This window comes from Saimiri boliviensis, chromosome 10, assembly GCF_048565385.1.
Source record: "Saimiri boliviensis isolate mSaiBol1 chromosome 10, mSaiBol1.pri, whole genome shotgun sequence".
NCBI lineage: Eukaryota > Metazoa > Chordata > Mammalia > Primates > Cebidae > Saimiri > Saimiri boliviensis.
In genome coordinates this window covers 48,388,359-48,415,521 of record NC_133458.1, presented here as the reverse complement: position 1 = coordinate 48,415,521, position 27,163 = coordinate 48,388,359, and the positions used below count along the sequence as shown (strand labels likewise).

The window sequence follows — 27,163 nt, the reverse complement described above, 5'->3', positions numbered from 1 at the left end:
ACATTTACCTATGTAACAAACCTGCACATCCTGCACATGTACCCAGGAACTTAAAATAACATAAAATTTGAATTTCAAAAAAAGCTTTTTGAAAAAGAAACTTTTTAATCGTCTGGAAGCCCAGATCCATAAGGAAAGAGTGCCTGATATCTTTGCTTTCAGAATCTGGTCCTGAGTGGTTTTGTCTAGTTTTGCTTACTATTCCATTTTTCAACCCATTTCTAATCCTTAACCCCTTCAGGCAAGCCAAGGTCTCTACCATGTGGCCAGGATTTCTTGATGTCCAAGAAACAATATGGCTTCTGAGAAAACATCTAATATCAGGTAAGTCATTGAACATAAAAGTTCATCTGTGTACTCACAGTGCCAGAGGCAGTGCCTGGCCCACAGTAAATATCTAATGAATATTTCTTGAAAAAAATGAATCAGTTGTTATTTCATCAGGGACTATGATCTTAGGGAGGAATGAGGTACAAGGGGAGAGATGCTGGAAAGGAGGGAGAGCCAATATGGAGGAGTACTGAGCTGCCGGGTGTGACTGACTGCTCAATCCCCAGACCACACTCCCAAGAAGGTGGATAAATGGCAGCTCAGAACCAGCTCTTAGATGGAGTAGGCAAAGAGAAGAACTTATTCCCAGGATGTGCTTGGTCTAAGATTCACCCCCTTGCACCTCCGGGTTGTGCATTGCAGAGCATGGGCACCAGTGGGGTCTGCAGAGATGTCAACATGGGAGCCTTGGGTGGGAGATGAGAAGGGTACTGGTGTGAAACTGGCTGGGGCCCACACGAGCTGGAACAAGAGACAGGGAGGCCAAGGCTCTGGAGTGGTGCATAAACAGGTGTCTAGCACAATGTATATAAATTAACCTTTTAAATTATCTAGCCATCATAGGCAGGACTTGAGACTAGAGGATAGGCCATTTGGGGAAGATTTATGATGTGGGGTGGTGCTGTCATATTCAATTCCTGGCAAGGTTCTAGGTACACAGGAAGCATCGATAAAAATCAACTGGTTGATTGCACAGAGGCATCTGAGCAGTCCAGTATGGTAATAGGTACTAGGCTCCTAAACGAGGACAGTGATGGAGGGGAATGAATGTGGAGACATTAGGAGAACTAGTGGATAGAAAAGGGCTGAAAAGAAACTTAATCCACTTTATAATTTTGCCTGGGTCCAGGCTGACTTGGAAATATTCCCTATGTCCTCTCCTTTCTTCTAAAACTACCCCAGCATCCCTTCCAAAGTTTCTTCTTTAATAAGATTTCCTAAATCTTTATAAAACCCACTTAAGACCCAGGTAAAGGCTGTGATCCTAGGGATCAATAAACTTGACTTTCCACTAGATTTTCCTCAAGCCCAAGCACTGATCTCTTTGTTTTCAGCATATATCACCACTGCCTAAGTTGGGTCTGTTGTCCTGTAAGTAGACAATATAGCTCTATTTTGCTCTAGACATTGTCTACAGCTGACAGGTATCTTTTGGAAAATAAAATGAGCAAATGTTATTGCTGTGTCTATTTACATTTTATTAATCAACATATTTTTAGCAAATTTTGGTTTCATCTTCGTGAATCATAGACTTGAAAAGCCAAAGAATCTCCAAGAAATTCTTTGTTTTAGCACCTTCTTTACAGGCAGAAACACAGGGCATCCCCATTAGAGTTGTTGTATTGGACCCCTCAAAATCCTCTTGATTGCTCCTCTTATTTCAGTCACAGCTTTAGAGACATGTTTTCCTGGAGGCTTTGAGCAGCTTGGCACAGATGCTCTTGGACAGTGGCTTCACCTTGACCCTGATAGAGATCTCTTGCTTTCTGCCCTAGGCATCTCTAATCTTTGGTTAATAGTTCTAGGAATCCACTCTGCACTCAAGCACAATCCAGCAATGCAGGTGAGTGAGTGTTGTGAAGGCCACTCTAGAAAACGAAGATCTGGAGTCTGTGGTTAAAAGCATTCCATTTCATCCCCTGGCAGACAGTTCTGAAACACTTCATAAACCCTTTCACCAGTCCACCGGGATCAGCCAATGCAACCATGCAGCCTTGAGTTGGCTCCCCCGCCTCACTCTCTTCCACTCCCCCATCCTGCATTTCTGCTCCCGAAGACCACGTTTCCAAACAAGCTACTTATGCTCAAGCCCCCAAAAGCTGAACCAGAGACTAAGGCTTGTGCATAAGTAGTCTCTAGCTCAGCTTTTGGGGGACACTAGGCTAACAAGTGGTTGACAGTCTTAGATTGGGTTTGCAAAATCTCATACCCTGGATTCATGCTGCAAGAGTGCATCACCCATGATTGGTCCCTTGATGCACCCACCACCTCCCCTACAGAAGGACTCTTCAACTACAGTGATGTGGGGTGTGTGTGTGTGTGTGTGTGTGTATGTGTGTGTGTGTGTGTGTGTGACGTGTCTCTTTTTTCCAAGGCTGAAATAGGAAACAGGAGAGAAACAGACATCCCCTGAGAACTTTTGTGCCTACCCTTATTTTGGTTCTCTCACTTGTCTCCTTTATACAAGGAGGACACAGATTTAGAGAGGCCAGATAACTCATCCAAGACCACACAGCAATAATTCAAACTGGAATTTGAACCCAGGCCTGTGGATTCAAAGTCCATGATCTTTCAATAGCATGGGAGCAGCAGGTTAAGTCCTTATTACTATGAATCTTGAGCATCTTTTTTCTTCCACATGCATTCCCTGAAGATCTACAGGACCCACTTTATACAAGACATGATGTATAGAAGTGCAGTTTCACTCTTTTCCAGGGTCATTTCTTCTTAGGTCTCTGCATTTGGTCCTCTTCCATCTCCTTGGGAAAACAAGGTGCTGAGCTGCTTTCCCTGGCTCATTTTGACTCTCAGTGTGAAAAGTCTTGAGCTTTGTTGCTTAGATTTTCCCCTTTTCTTCCTCCACTGGGTCATGTACTTTCACCAGGAAGCCTCTTGGCTTATCTTTTTATTCTCCTTTGCCTCATTGGAAGCATAACCACAGACTCCCTTGGTGCAAATTCATTCACTCTAGGCAGAAGCACAGAAGCTACCACATGGAGAAGCATTTCCAGATATCTTTACTGTCTCTTCAAGCTTGGCTACCAGCTTGACTTTGGGGAATGCATAGGAAGAAAGGCAAACGCCATAAGCCCATGGAGACCACTGACACAACCCTCATCTTCCAAGGTGCTTAGTGAGAGTGAGTGTCTCATCTCAATGGCACCCAAAGGAACCATGTGGCTGCCCTGCGGCAGCAAACCCCCAATTTCATCTCAGGCTCTAGACTCCAGCAGGAATAACCAAATTATATTATCTTATCTGTCTGCTTTATTTCACTTTATTCATGAAACACCTTCAGAGAAAAGAATTTCATTGCTTTCCATGTCTATTGTTTTTTCTTTTTGTGTAGAAATGAGAACTGACGTTCTTTATCTCCAAGTGTGGGATGAGAATAACACTAACTCCAAAGGTTAGAAAGAAAGAAATCCTCTGTGCATGAGTGACACAAATAATCTGGCCTCTTCACTAACAGGTGCAAAGGGCCATAAGAGCCAATTGCAGTGTGTTGCCCTAACTCTGAGTTCCGCATCAGGCGGTGCTGAAACAGGGTCTGCCTGCTTCTTGCCAGCGCCATCTGGCAAGTGCTGGTGTGGCCTAGCCGTGAGCCAGGCTGTATAATTGCCTCAAATCATGGGGTGCGTCTCTGAAGCCCTTACCCCTACCACGAGCACAACTGTCACACAGAAACCACTTAGGAAACTAGAAGTCATTCATCTGACCCACTCCACAGAGCTTGGCTTACAGACTTATGGGATGACTTAATCAGAAAGCTCATTTTCGTGTTGGGTGGATGCCACTGGCAAGGAACGCATGTTAGACAGCTGAAAGTGACCTGGGCCAGGCCTCATACCAATCCAGCAATCTGAAGAGTTCTTGAACTTCATTTGCCTTCTTATACACTCAAGTCTTCCTGTATTCAGTCTTTCCATATTGCATTGCCTGCTGTTTTTAAAACACACCATAATATTACTACTATGTTTAATACTATGTATATGAAAATATAGTATGGCTTAGCATCTTTGTTTCCTTTTTTTTGCACTCTGGCTGGAGTGCAGTGTTAAGATCGTGGCTCAGTGCAATCTCCGTCTCCCAAGTTCAAGCGATTCTCCTGCCTCAGCCTCCCAAGTAGCTGGGATTACAGGAGTGGGCCACCACTCCCAACTAATTTTTGTAGTTTTAGCAGAGATGGGGCTTCACCATGTTGGTGACGCTGGTCTTGCACCCCTGACCTCAAATGATCTGCCCGCTTTGGCCTCCCAAAGCTCTGGGACTACAGGCAAAAGCCTCTGCGCATGGCCCGCACCTTCTTTTCTACTTCCTGTGTAAAGCCTTCTTTTCATTTATCTAGGAAGACATTTAATGCTGCATTACTTTATTTCTAATTATGCTTATATTCTTTAGAAGCTGAGTTACATGTTTTTTTGGCTTAATCAAAAAAGATACGGCACACCTGGGACTATGGAGAAATCACAAGGGCCTTAAGGTCACTGGGTCTCGCCAACGACACAGACTATTCTTCTACCTTTCCTTAAAATGATCACTCTAAAAATGGTCCAACAAACTGGAATTTCAGAAACATCTTCATGCTTCATAGATATTGATACAATATTTATTTTAATTGCATCAATCATTTATACAATACCTATCTTTATTAGTCTCCTAATGGCAATACATTGCTTCTTGTGGGCCACTTGGTAGTTAAGACTAAAAACAAAGACAATTTCTCTGTTTCTGTAACAAACACATAATAACTCTCTTTCCCTGGGTTGTCCTCTGCTAACCAGAAATCAGAGCCTGTAACCCATCTTATTCATTGACCTCATTTAGTTTCTAGGTTTCTAATTCCACGTGTTTTGAGAGAAAGAAAAAGTTATTCTCTTTTTAAGGTACAAGGCAAACACAACAATCTCAACACCTCTTCTTCCCTCCAACAGCATATGAATAACAGGGGTCTCCAACTGGATAAGAAATGGATGTTGTCCTTACATTTGTGAAAGAGGAGCTGAGACATCTGGATGTGGAGGTCCATCAAGTGCTCCCAGGGCAATGGTTGCACCTGTGGAACCTCCAACAGCTCATAGAGCCCCACCTTCTGAAAGATGTTCAGAGCTGACTGTACAGCAGCCTGGGCTCATACAGGGCTTCAGGAGACAGAGCTGCATTTAGAAAGTAAAGCTGTGTGACAACATCCAGGGCGCATTCCCAGCTGTCCCTCCCTTTATCATTTGTAGGACACTGGTGCTTTGCAGTTCTCCTGGATCCTGCATAAACTCTGGAGCTTTGGGATACAGACTAATGGAATATCCTTGCCCCTGGAAGGCAATACTGGTGTCCTCACCCTTGATTTTGTGGTGACTGCGGTTCATCCTGTAGATGGATGCCAATGTTCCTCCGTGAGACATAGATAATTTCACAGCACAGCTTTGTTGGAGTCTATCCTGATCTGACCCAGTTTAACTGGGTAGAGTACTCCATGTGTTTCTTATCACCTCCTAGGAACCAGTTTCACACCTGACCTCTGTCTTATACTTTCCAAATTACACAGGAAAATTTGGCTTCCTTCTGGAAACTCCTAAACTGCAGAATACTCATGTTTTAACTGCTTCCTCCCTATTAAAATAGTCAACACATATTAAGCACTTACTGTGTGCCAGGCTGTCTGTGCCAAGAAATTTGCAAACATTATCTTACTTGATCTTTACAGGAGTTCTCTGAGATGGGTATTTACTAACACATAATGGCTTGTTAATATAAAGTTTCACAGATGCTTCCAGAATTCATAAAAAACTGCACAGAGTGTCTTTAAGAATTAACTAGCACATTTGTACCCTGATGAGAGAAGTTCTCTTTTAATCATGCCTTTCTTATTTGTCATACCTTTTATAATAAAATACACCATTGATATTCAGCTAAATGAAAGCTGAAGAAGAAAACTGGTGAACGAGAAAGCCAGTGGTCATGAAAGTGCTAGACATATTCAGCAGTTTGAACAGCTCTGAACTGTTAAAATCATTTGAAATTTCCTGCCCCCTACGTGTGAACTAATTTTCATTGTTTTTCATAAATTTTTTTCTTTTTCATAGTATTAATGTACTGTATCTGTTCTCAAATATTTTCTCATGTATGAAAAGTGCCATTCCGCAGTGTTCTTTGTAAGCTTTCCCTGACATCACTGTTTTCGATGAGGCTTTATGCTTCTCAAAGCAGTGAGATAACAACACAGAAGCCATGTGCTGGCTCTTTGGTTGGCATAGCCTCAACCATTTTGAGTCAAATTTCTGTCTGGTCTAGCAGGACCATTTTCTAACGTTGTATCCATAGTAGGAAGGCAGATATGAGGAAATGCTGCTATCATACCGATCAGAACGACGTAGGCTTTATAGTCCTGGGCTGGTAAAGCCTGAATATGACAGCTAAACCGAGCTATTCGTACCCAGATGAGGCTTATGGTCATCTGCTCTGTCTCCAAAGGTAATCAAACACCGCACACAAGGTTTATTACAGGTGTGTGTTTTCTAGGTAAATTTAAATGATTTTTTTTTTTTTTTTGGTGGGGAATCTGAGCCCAAAGAGATAAGAGTTGAAATCACAGCCAGTATCTTCTCTGTCTCTAGATACTCAAAACTGTCATAAAGAGACAATCTCTTACCTTCTGAGAAATATCAGTCATTCCCTAGGACTTACACCAGCTTCTATATTTAGAACTGGGTCTCCTGCCATCTGACACAGGCCACAGATGAATGGGTCTCCTGCCATCTGATCCATACGCCACACTTCAGCCTATGTTATCCCTAAGCCCACCGCATTCACTTAGGATTGAGGACAAAGGAAAAAGAAAGGGCCATCATCTTTACGTGTCTTTTAAAGGACGTTCCTGTCAATGAATATAAAGAGTCTAAGATTTTATCCTACTTACAAGCTAACAAGTTAGCCTATTACAGTTTTATAGAGCAGAGGACAGAAAACTACTGGGTCAAAGACAAAGACTTTATTCCATATAGCAATAGCAGTAGTCACAGTATCAGTAATTTCTTAGACTGGTTCCTAAAACTCCAATTATTCCAGCAGAGTGTTATAAAGAGGGCTGCATGACACCCCTCCACACAGCACACTGCATTAAATGAGAGAAAACTCTGAGCTCAGGGAACCAGAATCTTTTATAGTAAGCAGTAAGCAACTTTCCATGCTCTAGAAGGAAATGCTTTCTGTTACCTAAGGCTATTTATTACACAGATGTTATTTTAAAAAACAGGTCTGGAACAAAGGGAAACCAGTGCCTCTGCTTGCAAGATGTGTGACAGGACTATAGAGAATTTTTTGCCAAGAATCCTTTGATTTTGTTGTTGCCAGCTGTGGCAAAAAGGCATGCTGTGGCTATGTAACATAGCACTTGCTACTTCAGTAGGCAACCACAGGCTTTCAGTCAGGGTTCTTAGGCTCTTGGCTATGGGCCCTGAGAATTCCATGGTTTCCAAAGAGAATGTAAATATAAGTAATAATGTTTGATTACATGTGTCCATATAAAGGTATTCCACTTTAAAAAGTAACTTAGGAAAAAACAAAAACCCCAAAAAAGCTCACTTAAAATTTCACACATTTTTTAAAGGAAAATGGTTTTATTCCTTATGCTTTATTTGAATTGGAATGCTGCATTTAAATGTTATCAGATTCAGGTTCTTTAGAAAGGAAAGATACATTTACATATAATCCCAGACAGAATATAAAAAGGACTCATCAAAAGAGAATTCTAATTCCAGTCAAGTGACTCACTTTCTACAAATTGTTAATTAAAAGCTCGAGGGTAAAATAGGACAAAAATTCCATTTATTCATTTTCAGATAAGGCTCAGTTCTTCCACGGTATAACATTATTTTCTATATTCATACATAGAATCTACTTTAACAGAAATCTTACCTGTTTAACTAGAAAACTATACAGATAATTAAATCCCTGCTATCTCACACAGCTGCCTCGTCTTATGGAATGAATGAGTGCACAACAGGGTTTTTAAACATTGAAGCTTATGTTTAGCCATTTCTACATTAATATCTTGAATAAGTAAAATTCATTTACACATTGCTTCACTTTTAAAGAGAAATGTTTTCTGCTTACTCTGCATTTGTAAAGTATAAATCAGGCATCCCCAAACTTTTCACACAGGGGGCCAGTTCACTGTCCCTCAGACCATTGGAGGGCCGTCACATACTGTGCTCCTCTCACTGACCACCAATGAAAGAGGTGCCCCTTCCTGAAGTGCAATGGGGGGCTGGATAAATGGCCTTAGGGGGCCGCATGCGGCCCATGGCAGTAGTTTGGGGACGCCTGGTGTAAATACAACATTCTTGCCATGAGAGATAAAAAGGTTATTATTCTCTTCAAAAAAGTGCTTTTACATGAATAAAAGGGAAGTGTATTCGATTTTGTAGCATCAACACAAACAGAACTTAAAGTCACATTAGAAATAGATGCCAACAGAAAGCTCTGAGTTTCCCTACAGACAGGAAAAGAAGTGGTAGATGCTACAAAATTGGGGATCCTGCCCATGGCTGGGTCTGCTCAGTCGTGTGCAGTCCTCTGAAAGGGCGACATCATTAGTAAATAAGTAAGTGGGGGTCAGAATCTAAAGGCTATGCTTGCCTTCGAAGCACACAATGAACACCTCAACTGTGCAGAGATGGCTGGAACAGCCTCTGTGCAAGAGAAACACGACCCACAAAGTATTCCATGTGTCTGAAAGTGCCTAAAAGATGTGAGTGACAGTGACCACAATTCCCCATCATCTCCTGGTTATGTCAGAGTGAAGAAGTGAGGGAGATGGGTGGAAGAGGACATGCAATGAGCAAGCCTTTCACTTTTAAAACCCATCACCACGTTCTTTACAGGATTGTTCTGAAGTGTAGGTATTCACGGAAGAAATGCTGATGGCAGCCTGGTGAATTCAGACATGTGAAATCCAGCTCCTAATAAATTGTTCAATACCTGGAAGTCTAGAGGCATCTTCCTTCATTGCTTTTCTTACGTGCACAGCACTTTGTGCTGGGCTCCGCTCTGCTGCTCCACAGATATTAACTTCTTTTAATCCTCATAATAACCTTATAAAGTACTATTATTATCCTTGCTTTACAGAAGAGGAAACTGAGGCACAGTATATGCAGGTTGTTCACGGTCACACAATTTATAAGTGGCAGAAGCAGGACTTGAGCCTGGGAAGTGCGGCTTTGGGCTGGGACTACAGGGAGCAAGTGAGGTATTTACCTCAGATGCAAAGGCCAAGGAGGCAACAAAAACTCTGAAATCATGTCTTAGTGCCGTATTCGGAAAAAATCAAAAACAAACCAACAGTAATATGAAACAGCCATTTGAACAAAATATCAAAAGTTTCAATAAGGACAGGATCAGCACTCCTGATTTTTCACTTTTGTCTCAGGTTTCAATATGACTTGACATGCCATTGCTTCAGAGTCTGTTTTACTTCTAGGGGATAAAATCTTCTTTTTAAACATCTTTCATTTCTTCATAGCTCTGACTTCACTTTGCAATTGTGCAAATGTAGTAAGTTTGTTTGCTGATGGTCTCTTTCCCCTCTAGATGTAAACTTTATGAGACCAGGGTTCTGTCTGTCTTGGATCACCTTTCATCCAAGTCATACAGAAGAAAGGGTCTCACTGGGAGGGAATGGATGGGTGATGGGAAGGGATCCAGGGGTCATAAGAAGGTAGGGACAGAGTGGCACCGATTCAGGGGAAGATGGCCAACAGGAAGCTTCTCCGGAGTGCAGCACCACTGAGTGAGACAGAACCAGAGCAATATCTGTGTCTCTGAGCGAGGTACAAGTTTTGTTTTAAAGGGACTGGTTGAACAGCGGGATTAACTCCAACAAAAGGCAAGGAACAGCCCAAAGGAGTCCAGCCGAGGCAAGGTGGGGCACTGCCCCCTCTGGAAAGTGTATCAGGCACAGAGGATCGGTGGTGGTCTGGGGCATCACCTCCTCGGTTCTCTGAATCAGATACAGAAATTCACTCTGAGACTTTGGCAGCACACAGAACAGGAAAACGCCGCCTTGCTGAGAACCACCTGGAGTCGCAGACCTGGGGAACAGCCCTGGCCAGCAACCCCAGCCAGACCAGTGCCTTGTTAGAACAGACCAGGGCAGAGATTTGGACTAATACTGAGGAAGCTTGCAAAAAGGAACTGCCCGTCCCACAGAAGGGGGAGTTAAAAGTGAGAAAGGGCATATGACCAGACAGGCCCCTCCCCAACAAGATCCTGCAACCGGAGTCCCTCTCCCAGGAGAGTTTCGCAGTTAACACATCCGCCAGCCGGGAACAGCAAAAGCAAAAGAGCCCGCCATTGGAAAGGCGGGGCTAACCTCATCAGTATGGAAACCAGGCAAAGAATAAACAGCAGCCTGGCTGAGACCCAGGCAGCCCAGCAGCACCCCCACAAGCAGTCAACGGACAGACTGTCTCAAGTGCCACACTGACACCTGTGTTTAAGAAGAAAAGCCTTATACAGGAGAAATAACCCCAACTTTAACAGAAAGGATATACAATTAGAGAAGACGGGAAGAAATCAGCACAAAAAGGACAAAAACATCAAAGTCCAGAACGCCTCTCCTTCCCAGACAGATCACAATGACTCACCAGCATGGCAACAAAGCAGGTCAGAAAACGATCTTGATGAACTGACAGAAGCAGGCTTCAGAAGATGGGTAATAACAAACTTCTCTGAGCTAAAAGAACATATTTTAATACAATGCAAAGAAACTAAGAACCTTGAAAAAAGATTAGATAAAATGCTAACTAGAATAACCAGCCTAGTGAAGAACATAAACAACTTGATGGAGCTGAAAAACACAGCATGAGAACTTCGTGAACATACACAAGTTTCAATAGCTGAATCAATCAAGCAGAAGAAAGGATATCAGAGATCGAAGATCAACTCAACAAAATAAAAAGAGAAGGCAAGAAAAGAGAAAAAAGAGTGAAAAGAAATAAAGCCTCCAAGAAATATGGGATTTTGTGAAAAGACCTAATCTATGCTTGATCATTATACCTGAAGAGGACAGGGAAAATGAATCCAAGCTGGAAAACACTATTCAAAATATATCCAGGAGAACTTACCCAACTTAGCAAAGCAGGCCAACATTCAAATACAGGAAATACAGAGAACGCCACAGAGATACTCCTCATGAAGAGCAACACCAAGGCACATAATCATCAGATTCACCGGAGTTGAAATGAAGGAAAGAATGCTAAGGGCAGCCAGAGAGAAAGCTCAGGTCACTCACAAAGGAAAGCCCATCAGACTCACAGTGGATCTCTCGGCAGAAACCCTACAAGCCAGAAGAGAGTGGGGACCAATATTCAACATCCTTAAAGAAAATAACTTTTAACCCAGAATCTCATATCCAGCCAGACTAAGCTCCATAAGTGAAGGATAAATAAAATCCTTTATGGAGAAGCAATTACTGAGAGATTTCATCACCAACAGACCTGCTCTACAAGCGCTCCTGAAGGAAGCACTAAACACAGAAAAAACATTCAGTACCAGCCACCACAAAAATAACTCATAAAGACCAATGATGCAATAAGGAAACTGTGTCGACCAATGGGCAAAATAACCAAACAGTAACAAAATGGCAGGATCAAGTTCACACATAACAATATTAATGTTAAATATAAATGGTCTAAATGTCCCAATCAAAAGACACAGACTGGCAAACTGGGTAAAAAGTCAAAACCCATCAGTGTACTGCATTCAGGAGACCCATCTCACACGCAAAGACACACATAGACTCAAAATAAAGGGATGAAAGAAGATCTACCAAGCAAATGGAGAGCAAAAAACAGCAGGGGTTGCTATTTTAGTCTCTGATAAAATCGATTTTAAACCAACAAAGATCAGAAGAGACAAAGAAGGACACTACAAAATGGTGAAAGGATCAAAACAAGAAGAGCTAACTATCCTAAATATATATGCACCCAATACAGGAGCACCCAGATACATAAAGCAAGTTCTTAATGACCTACAAAGAGACTTAGACTCCCACACAATAATAGTGGGAGACTTTAACACTCCACTGTCAACATTAGATCGATGAGACAGAAAATCAACAAGGATCTACAGGAAGGACTTGAACACAGAACTGGAATGAGTGAACCTAATAGATATTTACAGAACTCTCCACCCCACAGCCACAGAACATATATTATTTTCAGCACCACACTGCACTTACTCTAAAGTTGACCACATAATTGAAAGTAAATCACTCCTCAGCAAATGCAAAAAAATGGAAATCATAACAAACAGTCTCTCAGACCATAGTGAAACCAAATTAGATCTCAAGATTAAGAAACTAACTCAAAACCACACAACTTCATGGAAATTCAACAACTGGCTCCTGAATGTTGACTGGATAAACAATGAAATGAAGGCAGAAATAAAGATGTTTTTTGAAACCAATGAGAACAAAGACACAACATACCAGAATCTCTGGGACACATTTAAAGTAGTGTCTAGAAGGAAATTTATAGTAATAAGTGCCCACATCATAAATGAGGAAAGATCTAAAATTGACACCCAATCATCAAAATTGAAACAGCTAGAGGAGCAAGATCAAAAAAACTCAAAAGCTAGCAGAAGACAAGAAATAACTAAGATCAGAGCAGAATTGAAGGAGACAGACATAGAAAAAAATCCTTCAAAAATCAATAAATCCAGGAGCTGGTTTTTTGAAAAGATGAACAAAATAGACAGACTGCTAACCAAATTAATAAAAAAGAGAGAAGAATCAAATAGATGCAATAAAAAACGATAATGGGTATATCACCACCAATCCCATAGAAATACAAACTACCATCAGAGATTACTACAAACAACTCAATGCACATAAACCAGTAAATCTGGAAGAAATGGATAAATTCATGGACACTTGTACTCTACCAAAACTAAACCAGGAAGAAGTTGAAACCCTGAATAGACCAATAACAAGGGCTGAAGTTGAGGCAGCAATTAATAGCCTACCAACCAAAAACAGTCCAGCTCCAGACGGGTTCACAGCTGAATTCTACCAGACGTACAAAGAGGAGCTGGTACCAATTATTCTGAAACTATTCCAAACAATCCCAAAAGAGGGACTCCTTCCCAACTCATTTTATGAGACCAATATCATCCTGATACCAAAACCTGGCAGAAACTCAACAAGAAAAGAAAACTTCAGGCCAATATCCATGACGAACATAGACGTAAAAATCTTTAATAAAATACAGGCAAACCAATTGCAACAGCACATCAAAAAGCTTATCCATCATGATCAAGTAGGTTTCATCCCAGGGATGCAAGGCTGGTTCAACATACGCAAGTCCATAAACGTAATCCACCACATAAATAGAACCAAAGACAAAACCACATGATTATGTCAATAGATGCAGAGAAGGCATTTAACAAAATTCAACAGCACTTTATGCTAATAACTCTCAATAAACTAGGTATCAATAGAACCTATCACAAAATAATGAAAGCTATTTATGACAAACTCACTGCCAATATCATACTGAATGGGCAAAAACTGGAATCGTTCCCTTTGAAATGTGGCACTAGACAAAGATGCCCCCTCTCTCCACTCTTACTCAATATCGTATTGGAAGTTTTAGCCAGAGCAATCAGGCAAGAAAAAGAAATAAAGGGTATTCGATTAGGAAAGGAAAAAATCAAATTGTCTCTATTTGCAGGTGACATGATTGTACATTTAGAAGACCCCATTGTCCCAGCCCAAAATCTCCTGAAACTGATAAGCAACTTAAGCAAAGTCTCAGGATACAAAATCAATGTGCAGAAAGCACAAATATTCCTATATACCAATAACAAACAGAGAGCCAAATCAAGAGTGAACTGCCATTCACAACTGCTACGAGAAGAATAAAATACCTAGGAATACAACTAACAAAGGACGTAAAGGACATCTTCAAGGAGATCTATAAACCACTGCTCAAGGAAATAAGTGAAGACATAAACAGATGGAAAAACATTCCATGCTCATGGTTAGGAAAAATCAATATTGTGAAAATGGCCATACTGTCCAAAGTAATTTATAGATTTAACACTATCCCCATCAAACTATAAATGACCTTCTTCACAGAACTGGAAAAAACCACTTTAAATTTCATATGGAACCAAAAAAGAGTCTGCATAGCCAAGGTAATCCTAAGCAAAAAGAACAAAGCTGGCAGCATCATGCTGCATGACTTCAAGCTATACTACAAGGCAACAGTAATCAAAACAGCATGGTACTAGTAACAAAACAGAGACATAGACCAGTGGAATAGAACAGAGGCCTCTGGAGCAACACCACACTAGTGTTGGGAAAATTGGCTAGCAATGTACAGAAAGCAGAAACTGGACCCCTTCCTGACACCGTACATTAAAATTAACTCCAGATGCATTAAGGACTTAAACGTAAGACCTAACACCATAAAAACCCAAGAAGAAAACCTAGGCAAAACCATTCAGGACATAGACATAGGCAAGGACTTCATGATTAAAACACAAAAAGCAATGGCAACAAAAGCCAAAGTAGACAAATGGGATCTAATGAAACTCCAGAGCTTCTGTACAGCAAAAGAAACAATTAGAGCAAACCAGCAACCAACAGAATGGGAAAAAATTTTTGCAATCTACCCAACTGACAAAGGGCTAATATCCTGAATCTACAAAGAACTAAAACTGATTTACAAGAAACAAACAAACAAACTCATTCAAAAGTGGGCAAAGGATATGAACAGACACTTTACAAAAGAAGGCATATATTCAGCCAACAAACATGAATAAATGCTCATCATCACTGGTCATTAGAGAAACACAAATCAAAACCACATCGAGACACCATCTCATGCCAGTTAGAATGGCAATCATTAAAAAATCTGGAGACAACAGATGCTGGAGAGGATGTGGAGAAATAGGAACACGTTCACCCTGTTGATGGGAGTGTAAATTAGTTCAACCATTTTGGAAGACAGTGTGGTGATTCCTCAAGGATTTAGAAACAGAAATTCCATTTGACCCAGCAATCCCATTACTGGGTATATATCCAAAGGATTATAAATTGTTTTACTGTAAGGACACATGCACACACATGTTCACTGCAGCACTGTTTACAAGAGCAAAGACTTGGAACCAACCCAAATGCCCATCAATGATAGACTGGACAAAGAAAATGTGGCACATATACACCATGGAATACTATGCAGCCACAAAAAACATAAGTTTGTGTCCTTTATAGGGACAGGGATGAACCTGGAAACCATAATTCTCAGCAAACTGACACAAGAACAGAAAATCACACACCGCATGTTGTCACTCCTAGGCGGGTGTCGAACAATGAGAACACTTGGACACAAAGAGGAGAGCATCACACCCTGGGGTCCATTGGTGGGGGGCTAGGGGAAGGATAGTAGGAGGATGGGGGAGGGATAACATGGGGAGAAATGTCAGGTAAAGGTGATGGGGAGAAATGTCAGGTAAAGGTGATGGGGAGATGGTGGCAACAAACCACCTTGCCATGAATGTACCTATGCAACAATCTTGCATGATCTGCACATGTAACCCAGAATCTAAAGTGCAATTAAAAAAAAAAAAGAGGGTAGGGACATGCCCCCTACAGGTTACACACTTGCATATGACACAATTCAATCCAATAGGAGAAACACACTGAAAAGGTAATGAATATAAAGCTAGATAAAACTGTAATTAGTTATATGCTTGAATAATAAACTCCATTAATCAGTAAGGTAAATAATCAAATGCCTATATGCCCAAACCATAAAAGAAATTGTGTTCAAAGCATGTTAGAATTTCTATCAAAACTAAAAATGTGATATAGACACTATTTCATCCTGTAGCTATGGGACCAGCCTTTATCACTTTTAGGAGTAGCAAGGAGTAAATGAAATTTTCTAGTCACATAAAAGGTTTTGGAAGTGCTGGAAATCTTAGCAAGGTTTCCTTAGACGGGAACCATACTGTATTTACAGGTTTATCTGATTTTACATTGGAAAGAAACATTGGTTCTTTCCTTTGTGGTCATTAGAGTTCAAAATGCTTCAGCAGATATAGCTTCCATTATCTTCACAACCTATCATGAGCTTGGAAAGTAACGGTTTTCCCTATTTCATAAATCATTCTTATTCCTGTTTTATAAGGAGTTATTTGGTTGGTTACTCAAAGGACCATCTAACTGGAAAAGGCAACATGAGAAATGCAATAGTTTGAGACCCAAAAATAATTAAATAGGAAAACCAAATATTGTTTCTGGTACTTCCTGGATTCTGAGTTTGAACGGGGCTTTAGCGTGTGCCATAAGAAAACCACCTGGCAATGCCTTTGCATGGTCCCTCGGCAAGGGAAAAGACCAAGCACCCCCCTTTCAAGGCTCCCTTCATGTGGAGGCTTAATAATTATTAATTCCCTTAATAATTCACAGATAGGCAAAGGGTTTCATGGTTAAATCTGAAATTTAAAAGGGCTATTTATGCTGAATTTCTTCTACTGAGATTTTAGATAGCCAGATTAACATATTAACACCTTTTTTTTTTTTTTTTTTTTTTTTTTTTTTTAAGATGAGCACCTCTGAGCACACAAATGATAACTATACTAATTCAAGATCAGGCAATCATCTACCCTTGTGTCCATAGCAATGGCATTATTCACAAGAGCCACAATGTAGAAACAATCCAAGTGTCCATCAAAGGGTGAATGGATAAGCAAACTGTGGTTATGTTTTCCACATACAATGGAAAATTATTCAGCCTTAAAAAGGAAGAAAATTCTGACATTGAGGACATTACGCCAAGTGAAATAAGCCAGACACAGAGGGACAAGTATTGTATGATTCCACTGATATGAGTTACCTAGAATAGTCAAATGCTGGACACAGAAAGTAGAATGGTGCTTGCCAGTGGCTGGGAGAAAGAATGGAGAGTTCGGAGTGACTATAAATGGGTCTAGAGTTTCAGCTGTGGAAGAGGTCAAGCTCTGTAGAGAGATGGTGGTGATGCTGGCACAATGTGAATATACTTAATGCTACAGAACTATACACTTAAGTGTCCCAGTTCTTCTAGAATTTGTCTAGCAGGTTTTCTGCTTTTCATTAGAAAACCCCCACATGAAGAAAAATTAAAAATAAATAAAATTGAGAACTATACTTAAAAATGGTTAAAATGATAAATTTTATGTTATGTATATTTTATCACAAAAAAGATCAAACAGCTGTCAGCAAGAAATGGACTTCTAAAAATTACTGTTTCCAAATGTAACATAAAACATATACTTACAGATTCATCTCTCCATACTTTCATTAAAGCAAACATGCTAGAAATGAGGTTCTCTAAAGGAAAAAATAGTCTTCTGCTAGGACACGATGCGTGACATTCATTCAAAACACACTCATGCACTGTGCCCACCCTTTCTCTTCCATTTAGGAAGATATATTAGAACCTAACAAAGTGGCCAGGTGCGGTGGCTCATGCCTGTAATCCCAGCACTTTGGGAGGCTGACACGGGAGGATCACCTGAGGTCAGGAGTTTGAGACCAGCTTGGCCAACATGGTGAAACCCCGTCTCTACTAAAAATACAAAGTTAGCTGGGCATGGTGGCATGTACCTGTGATCCCAGCTACTTGGGAGGCTGAGGCAGGAGAATTGCTTGAACCTGGGAGGTGGAGGTTGCAGTGAACCAAGACTGTGCCATTGCACTCCAGCCTGGGTGCCACTGCACCCCAGCCTGGGTGACAAGAGCAAGACTCCATCTCAAAAAGAAAAACAACCTAACAAAGTGACGGTGAGATTACCATAGGGTAACCTGAAGTTTTTATCCATTTACTTTCTGATTAAGTAATTTACAAACTCTGATACTGTATTACTGGTAAAACTTCTTGGGAGACAACTCACTCTGATCCTGGCATAACACATGCTGAAAACTGTTGGGCTGAGGTCACATGGAGCAAAAGCTAGAAGCAAAATTTAGCATAAACATAAATCACTTCAGAGAGTTCAGCCACACTAGCTGAACAAATGAAGTGATTGATTTTATTCCCTCAAGTAAGACTTATGAGCAAGAAGGGAAAAAGCTAAAAATGTCTTGGTACTAATTTTAACCATATGTAATGGAAATCTCATTTCCTATTCTAAATCTATAATTCTGATCTTATCAATCATCTCAGAACAGAATAACATATCTGGATCTAAAATTATTCAAGAAGGCATTTATGCCCTCCTGTGAATACTATTTTCTTGAAGAGTGAATTTCACCACTGTTTTTAAAGTAGCACACGGTCTTTTATAACATCCAGTAGGAATCACTTGTATATTGAGTAGAATTTCTTCACTCACATTCCAATTTGTGTAAAAGAGGAGATCTACATTATCTGCCATGAATTTAAGTAAAAGTGACGGGAGTAACTGCTCTTTGCTGAACACACACACTCCAAAAGTAGGGGTTAGTGCAGGTTCACCATCACTCATCTAAAAGCTCTGAAAAATGCAAGTTTTGGTAACAAACCTGACCAGTTGACATTCTTTATTTATCCCACTAAATGTAAATGTTTGCATGTTTCACTGAAGAGTTACTAATATGTTTGATTATAGGGTACTGTTCTAGACCCTACTGGGGCTGTTACACAACATTTATATGTATTTGCACATATTTTTACATATAGCACCCTATTTTTAGAATTTTGATTTTAGAAAGGTAATTTTGATTTTAGAGAGATATATGTATTATTTTATATATGTATCATTTTGATTATATGTATTTATATATCATATTCTCTTTCTGAAATCAAAATATTAAAAATAATCCTGAATTCTAAAACTTTTCTGGTCCTAAGATTCCAGAAAAGGAATAATGAACTTGGACTCTCATTTTACAGATAAAGAAACCGAGGCTTTAAGAGTGGCAGTGTCTTGCCAAGGCCCATATAGAAAGTAAAAGACCAAATCACTAAAAGAAGGTTGCCTGCTTAGAAGGCATTCTTTGCATTTTACCAGACGATAGAGAAATACACACTCAGATAAAGACTGTACGATGGCCGGACATGGTGGCTCACACCTGTAATCCCAGTACTTCTGGGAGGCTGAGGTGGGTGGATCACAAGGTCAGAAAATCGATACCATCCTGGCCAACACTGTGAAACTTCACCTCTACTAAAAATGCAAAAATGGCCAGGCACGGTGGCTCAAGCCTGTAATCCCAGCACTTTGGGAGGCCGAGGCGGGTGGATCACGAGGTCGAGAGATCGAGACCATCCTGGTCAACATGGTGAAACCCTGTCTCTACTAAAAATACAAAAAATTAGCTGGGCATGGTGGTGCGTGCCTGTAATCCCAGCTACTCAGGAGGCTGAGGCAGGAGAATTGCCTGAACCCAGGAGGCGGAGGTTGCGGTGAGCCGAGATTGCGCCATTGCACTCCAGCCTGGGTAACAAGAGTGAAACTCCGTCTCAAAAAAAAAAAAAAAAAAAAAAGCAAAAAAAATAGCTGGGCGTGGTGGCATGCGCCTGTAGTCCCAGCCACTGGGGAGGCTGAAGCAGGAGAATCGCTTGAACCCAGGAGATGGAAGTTGCAGTGAGCTGAGATCACGCCACTGCACTCCAGCCTGGCAACAGAGTGATACTCCATCTAAAAAAATAAAAATAAATTTTTTTTAAAAAGACTGTATGGTAAGAAATGAGTTATTTGGTGTTAATCTGAGTGGGTTTCTAGGTGTAAGAACAGCATGACTAAAATTGATGGAAAGACACTGATTACTTGAATGCAATAGCAGATTTTTCCCTGAGATATAGTTTTATCAATTTTATTTCCTTTGTTTTTTTCCTATTTATGAAAATATTTGACATTTTTACCACAAATCTAACAGAACCCTGTTTTGTGTTTCATAATTTCTGTAGTTTGTTTCATGTGCCTTTAAACACTCATATTCTTACAGTACAAAATATATACATAAATATAGAAAAATACATATTTTCTGTTTGGAAGTTTGGGAACTGGGGAGATTCCAAACTTCCTTCAACCAAAGCGCGACTTCTGCAACACCATCTTTTGTTTTGTTTTGTTTTTGAGACAGGATCTCACTCAGTCACTCAGGCTGGAGAACAGTAGTGCAATAACAGCTCACTACAGCCTCAACCTCCCATCTTCCCCCATATTCCCTTACCCTCCCCACTGACCTGACCCCTGGGCTCAGAGAATACTCTTGCCTCAGGCTCCCACGTAGCTGGCACTACAGCCATGTGCCATCACACACAGCTAATTGTATATATATTTAGTATAAGTTTCTATGTTACCCCAGCCAGTCTCAAACTCCTGAGCAAGTGATCCTCCCATCTCAGCCTCCTAAAGTGCTGAGATTAGAGGCGTGAGCCACCATATCCAGCCTGCAACACCACTTTTATGCTTCTTAAAAAATGAGGATATTATTTGTATTTTAACAACTATATAAATATGGGCAGACTGCTTAAAAGTAGAGTCTGAGCATCAATGTATAATGGACATTGGTGTCCCACAGATTCAGCTGCACACTCAGCTTCAGCAGCCTGGTCCAATATTTGCCATCAAAAACAAGTCTTAGGTCTCTCCAGGTAATTTTTGTGTCCAAACAATTTAATAGTGAGTACAATGAAAGCCCAGAATGAAAACACACCAACAGAATCCCGTAGGTTAAGAGCTGACCTGATCTCAGCATCAGTAGGTTCACGGTTATTTTGTTTGGTAGCTCAAAGTAAAATTATTCTTTCCAGTGGGCAAGTGAGTTTAGAAGCTCTACCAATTCTGGCTCCTTTCGCCAGAACAAACCTCATCTGCAACAAACAGGAAGAGGCCAGAGTTTCATTTGTGAGGTAAAAGCCTCTCCTTCTCCCTCTCTGCCAAGGAGGACTGCCAAGGCAGTTTTGATGAGTCAAGAATTAGTGGGATGCCCAAGAACTACCACCCTAAGCACATCTAGCCGTCAGCCCATGCTATTCAACTGTGCTACAAATACCTTTGAAAAGAATGAACTCACAGAATACTAAGAGTTGGAACAAAGACCTCCCACTGGATAACAATGAAAGTAGAAACCCTAAACAGAGCTGAAGTTAATGTTTTTGACTGAACTGTCTCAAAAATCATGATGAGGTTAACCCAGAACTCTTACATTGTTTCTTTGTTGCTACTGAAAATAGTTTGACTCTTGTCTACTTATAACTGGACTGAGGGAAATAACAATGCCATTGTGTTTTACATAATGAAATAAACGATCTGGCAACACAGTGCAGCTGTTATGAAGAAAACACAAATGCTACCTTAATATGATTTCTTAAATATTTAATAAGCTGGGTTTTAGACTGGGTCTGTATGCTCATTAATACCAAGTAAAAAAAATAATGAATTATTTTCTGCATGAAGACACAGAAGGTAGACAGGGAGGCAATGGCTTATTATGCTAAAAGCTCTAAAAAGACAGGAAGGTATTCAATATATTTAAAAATTAAATGATGAAAAACCTGTTCTGAAGTCCCAACAGTTTTTAGATATGGGTTCCTATTGTAAAGGAAATAATCTGCTGCCTGCTCTTTAGCATAACACCATAAATACGGTAATTACTTCATATAACAACTTCAATTATTTTAGATAAATTGCTTTTGAATGACTGCATTTTCCATTTTTAAATATATACAAAATTATAAAAGTATAAATCTAGTTTTTCCTCTTAACCTGATGCAATGAGAAATTTCTTGTCTTCAATTATATACTTGTTTACATATATCACAGTAACTTTAAATATGATAATAACCTAACACACATTTTAGAAATGCCTTTACTTTTATTTTAATATATTCTTTCCTCATCCCAACACTGTGGGCAATAAAAAATGTATGATGAGTGTTATCAAAAAGTTCCGAGTATAGTAGGGAAGATAACACAGGAGACTGTGCCATAAATTACTGAAATACAAGGAACAGAAGGATAAATGGTACAGGAAAGGCATGATGTGCTATGAGAATTCAGAGAAAAGGAAGCTGTCTCGAGATGATGAATCAAAAAGGTTTCATGGCATACGAAATATGTGAATTGGATCTTGGTAAAAATTTGAAAGGATGGCAGAGGGGTCTAGCTGGCTGCCCAGGAACTAAGGGAGGGGTTATACACTTGGACCCACCAGAAATGCAGGGTAGAGCCCCAGTGGCAGTTGGAGGTGGGGTGTTGGGTGTGGGGAATAGAGGGTCTCCATGGAACTCAGAGCTGTCAGCATGAGACGGCCGCTAAGCTTGGGGCTTCTCTGCCCACGTCAGCTGGCTTGAGCTGGGGAAGGGGCAAAGCCTTGGCTGTGAGCACAGAAGTTTTGATGAATTAACTGGATGTAATAATAACAAAACTAGGAGTGTTTCAGGAATTCAAGTGTTTGGAAGACTTTTGATTAAACACCATTGGGTGAATTAAGTGTCTTGAGAATTCTCCCAGGAGCAGAAGTGCCCCACAGAGCAGAAGTGTAGGGGCAACCGTTGGAAAAATTAAAGTTGCTATGTCATTGCCCGCTGTGAGTCCTGTTTGACATAACAGTTACATAAATATGGAAACAGCTTAAATTACAAGCAGCCATGTATGATCATTTATTTAGTACTTTTGGATGTATCCATTTCTATAAAGAGTATACAAACTTAGTAGTATAACAAACTACAGTATAAAGAACAAAAGACACTGTACCATTGCTAATAAAAGGACCAAAATTAATATTTCCAACAGAGAAGGTAAGCAGGAATCCACGGTTAAGATTTCTCCTGTAAAACACAAGTTGGAGCACTTTACTAATGTCTGGGATGAGCTGATGGATACCTCAGTGCTTATCTCTCTTTCTCTCTCATTTCTCTTTAAAGAAAGAAATCTTTATATACTTTTCTTTTTTCTAGAGACATGTTTACCAAAAATGTATAACACTGGGAAAGTCGCATTCATCTGCCTAATTTTTTTAAAGAAATTTTTGCTTACCTGGGACTTGCTAAGAATAAAATTAATATGGTTTTTTTAGTACTTTGAACAATGCTCATGTACCTGAAAATTTTAGTGTAAAATCAAGTGAATTTCTATCAAGCTAGACAGTTTTATATATTCAAGGTTTTGTTGTTTGCTGACAACTGGCCAAAGCAACCCATTTATAAAAGAAATTGGTATTTATCTACAGCAGAGATAAGAGCTCTGTCTGTCATCCCCTGGGGATTGTTCGCTCATGGATTGGGGGCACAAGGAGAAAAAGAGAAAGAGAGAGACTATATTACAGTTAAAAACAAATTTTCTACTTTATAACCACATACACATTTCAATGTAGAAACAATTAGTCATCACTAGTAAAAGATGTGACCTTTGAACACCAGAGAGCTTGAAAAATAGCAGTTCTCAAACTCTACTGCACACTAGAGCCACCTGGGGAGATCTGAGGACTCCAAAAGCCTAGGCCACAGGCCCTATCAATTAATCAGAAATTCTGGAGGATGGGACCTGGGGACCAGGGTTTCTAAAACTCCCCAGATGATTCTAATGTGCAGCCTACTTCAAAAATGAGTGTTTAAAAATCCTTCTCTTTTCCCTACTCTCTAAGTATACTGAGCTTTTGTAATCAAAGTTAAAATTGTCTATGAAAATTAGCAAATAATGTAAGAATGTTGTGAGAAAGTCAGCTATACTGATTTCATATCACAAATCATTAAATTTCTTTTTTTTTTAAATTGCATTTTAGGTTTGGGGGTACATGTGAAGAACATGCAAGATTGTTGCATAGGTACACACATGGCAGTGTGGTTTGCTGCCTTCCTTCTCCTCACTTGTATCTGTCATTTCTCCCCATGCTATCTCTTCCTACCTCTCAACCCCTCCTTCCTCCCCCATTTCCCCCCAATGGACCCCAGTGTGTAGTGCTCCCCTCCCTGTGTCCATGTGTTCTCATTGTTCAGCACCCGCCTATGAGTGAGAACATGTGGTGTTTGATTTTCTGCTCTTGTGTCAGTTTGCTGAGAATGATGGTTTCCAGGTTCATCCATGTCCCTACAAAGGATGTGAACTCCTCGTTTTTGATGGCTGCATAATATTCCACGGTGTATATGTACCACATTTTCCCTATCCAGTCTATCATCGATGGGCATTTGGGTTGGTTCCAGGTGTTTGCTATTGTAAACAGTGCTGCAATGAACACCTCACACCAGTTAGAATGGCGATCATTAAAAAATCTGGAGGCAACAAATGCTGGAGAGGATGTGGAGAAACAGGAACAGTTTTACACTGTTGGTGGGAGTGTAAATTAATTCAACCATTGTGGAAGACAGTGTGGCGATTCCTCAATGACCTAAAAATAGAAATCCCATTTGATCCAGCAATCCCATGACTGGGTATATATCCAAAGGATTATAAATCATTCTACTATAAGGACACATTAAATTTCTAAGAGCTAAATTTTGGTGGTGGGAAGTTGGTTTTAGAATTCTTTAGATTGTTAGTAAAACAATACATGTCTTTAGTATGACCTAATAGTTGAATTTCAAAGCATTCTGCAAATACGATTTGTGTGCTTTTTGCAACTGAGCAGAAAGAGTACAATTACATGAGTGATCACAATATGAGGTAGTAAGTGATTTGTGTCACAGAGATGTACAGAAAAATTGCTATGATTTTCAAGGAAAGGGAGAGATGAATGCCAGATTAGTCACAATTGAAGGTGACGGCATCTGATGTGGACTTTGAAGCACTTGTTCCAGGAAAGGAAAAGGAACAGGAGATGTGAATGAGGGGCACACATGGGAAACAGAATAGCTCAATTCCACAGATGCCAAGGGTGAAAGGAGATAGGTTTGGAAAAGGCTGGATCACTTCCAGGAGGGTCCTGAATGACTAAGTGTGAGGCTCCTGGGACAGAGAGTGACATTATCTACTGTGGTCTCACTTGGCTTTTCTGCATTGTGTGGCACTGTGGACCCCTTGCTGCCTCCCTTTTGGTGTTCCTCTCTCTTCAGTTCCACAATCTTCCTTCATATTTTAGCTCTCCAAAGTCACTCTTCCAAGCCCCCTTATACTCCTCTTACTCCATTCACCCCATATATGTCCCTCATTTCCAAATGCTTTTTTTTTTTTTTTTTTTCAGATGGAGTCTGGCTCTGTTGCCCAGGCTGGAGTGCAGTGGTGTGATCTTGGCTCACTGCAACCTCTGCTTCCTGGGTTCAAGTGATTCCCCTGCCTTGGCCTCCCGAGTAGCCGGGATTACAGGCACATATCACCATGCCTAGCTACTATTTTGAATTTTTAGTAGAGACGGGGTTTCACGATGTTGGCCAGGCTGGTCTCAAAGTCCTAACCTCAGGTGATCCACCTGCCTTAGCCTCCCAAAGTACTGGGATTACAGGCAAGAGCCGCCATGTCCAGACCCTCATTTCCAAATTCTATCACATTTCTTAAACGTCTCTTGTCCAAAAATTCTATTCTATCTTGTCTTTGTTGTTCCTACTATAAACATCTGGTGCTTGAACTACTCTCAGGTGCTTGGAGTTGAAGCTGAAACCTATGTAATCCATGTTCTTCTCTCCACCACCTTAAGAAGCCATCCAGTTCATGTGAGTCTCTCTTCTCACCCTCTAACTTTTACTTTCTTTTTTAAGGTGGTGCAGGCCACACTTGGATACCCTAATAGCTCTAACAAGGTTTTTTGCCTCTGGGGTCAATATCCTCCAGTCCATTCTCCACATGGCTTCCAGAGCATCTTTACAAAATCCTAATCACATAACTCCTCTGCTCAGGCCCCTGTGGTTCCCAAATTAATGTTCAGACTTCCTACTTGGCACATAAGGTCACTTATGATTTGACACTTGCTCACTTCTCTGTGATACCCTCCCACATGCACCTGTAGTTCTAGCTATCCCAACCCACCCCTACAGTAGCTAGAGGATGCCATTTATTTTCAGGTTTATAGGCCTTCCTACTGTTTCTCCTGCCTGGCTCATATCCCCCTCCTTCTCATTCTTCAAGTCTCTATCCTCTCCCTGGAAGCTTTTTGAGATACCCTTCTCTGAGACAGATGTTATTCCTCTGTGCCCAACTCATCACTTATACTGAACTACAACTGCTAGTTTACTTGTCTGTCCCCAGGAAGTGATTTTAACTCACACAGATACACATTAGAAGCCCACTCTACTTCACTACACTAGTTTACAAGTCTGTCTCCACTGGGAGCCTGTAAGCACCTCACTGGGAAGGGCAGGACACACTTCTTGTTCTGATTTATGCTGCACAGACTTAGCACAGCTCCTGGCACATAATTAGCACTCCAGCAAATGAATGACTAATCAGAGTTGTGGGCAGAAGGGCTCATTCATCTACTCCTTGAATGACTGAAGCAGCAACAGGAACAACAGACGGGTGAGACTTTGAGAGAAGAGGGGAATTAGATGCTATCATAAAAAGTCAGGAGCACCAATGCAATTGACGGACAGTGTTCTTTAACTTATTAAATCCACTGGCTTGTCTAGCTCAACCATCTGAGCTTTAAGCCCACCCAATGGCTTTATTACTCTGCTCCTCTCTCAGCCTCAGTCACTGAATACCAGATTGTGCCATGTCTTCACATGCCTGCAAGAACAAAAGAAGACCTTCCACCCTTTCCTATTTATTCAGTTCCATTCCTTTAGGGCAAAATACTATACTCACAGGAATAGATGTTTGTATTTAATTGAAGAACAATATGCATTTATTCACAAAAACAGATACTGGCTCTATTGGGGGTACTATCAGGGAATATGTGATCAGTTTCAATCAGTTTTGAAAAAAAGCTTTATAGTAGTTTTCAAAATGGATATTTGATCTGTTCAGTCTTAGTCCTAAAGAGAAACAATAGAATTCCCAGTTTGCTCGGAGGAGATAATGGATTTCCCAAGGATAACGGACTAACTAGGGGAAGGGGAAGGATCAGGTCCAAACTGTTCACAGGGCTTGTTTCAGTGAAACCTTACTGGACCAGTCTCTCCAGACTAGTGTCTTGATTGCTTCAGAGACAGAATTGTCTAAAAGCACTGGGAAGCTAGGAACAAAACCCCTTTGGACAAAG

General features: G+C 40.5%; 1 protein-coding gene and 1 non-coding gene across 37 annotated transcripts in view; one reads left to right on the top strand and one right to left on the bottom strand.

Moving 5' to 3' along the window:
- The window catches only part of NRCAM (neuronal cell adhesion molecule), a 325,308-nt gene that overhangs the window by 113,747 nt on the left and 184,398 nt on the right, over positions 1-27,163 (bottom strand). The gene's annotated exons all lie outside the window — the stretch shown is intronic.
- LOC120365475 (U7 small nuclear RNA) lies at positions 17,149-17,210 on the top strand. The gene has a single exon (XR_005580407.1). It is a non-coding gene; the product is annotated as a U7 small nuclear RNA (small nuclear RNA).